Genomic DNA, 630 nt, shown 5'->3' with positions numbered 1-630 from the left:
GGGGAGACACAGCTGGGAGCCCTGGGGCACAGTTGGGCTGTATCCAGGCTCCCCATCCAACAGCTGCAGCCCCCCAGGCTCCCTATACCCGTGGCTGCCCCACAGTTGAGCAGGACAGTGGCCACGGGGAGGTATGCAGGAATGCGACATGCCCAGACGAGGGAGGGACAGAGCTTCTGAGAGCGTCCCCAGCTGTGCCGAGGCCAGGGCAGATGGAACCCAGGTAATTAGAGCCTGTGACAGCCTAGGGGAGAGGGAGACAGAGAGCATGGGTGGGGGGTGTAGGACAGGCTGTCCCTGGGGGCCTAGGGGACCTGGGGGGGTGGAGGAGGGATGGGGCCCGGTTCGGGGGGGGGGGGGCACTTCAGGGGCATGGGAGGGCGGGGCCTGGACAGGCCCTCTGTGTGAATCCTCAGGTCCCTCCCGTGGCAGGCTGTGGTCTGTGCCTCTGACCTGCCGCAGGACCCCTGCCAGCGTGGGGGGAGGTGGCTCAGTCCTCCTCTCCGACACAAACGGCTCAGAAGGACGGCACGTTCCAAACAAGGTTCAAATCCTCTCCCCCAACATCCAGCCAGCAGTCTGGACCAGGGACTTCACTGAAATGCAGTGCTAACCGCACCCCCTCCCGAG

Source organism: Panthera uncia, chromosome E1 (genome assembly GCF_023721935.1).
Source record: "Panthera uncia isolate 11264 chromosome E1, Puncia_PCG_1.0, whole genome shotgun sequence".
NCBI lineage: Eukaryota > Metazoa > Chordata > Mammalia > Carnivora > Felidae > Panthera > Panthera uncia.
The sequence above is the reverse complement of the archived record's forward strand: the minus strand, read 5'-3'. Positions refer to the sequence as shown.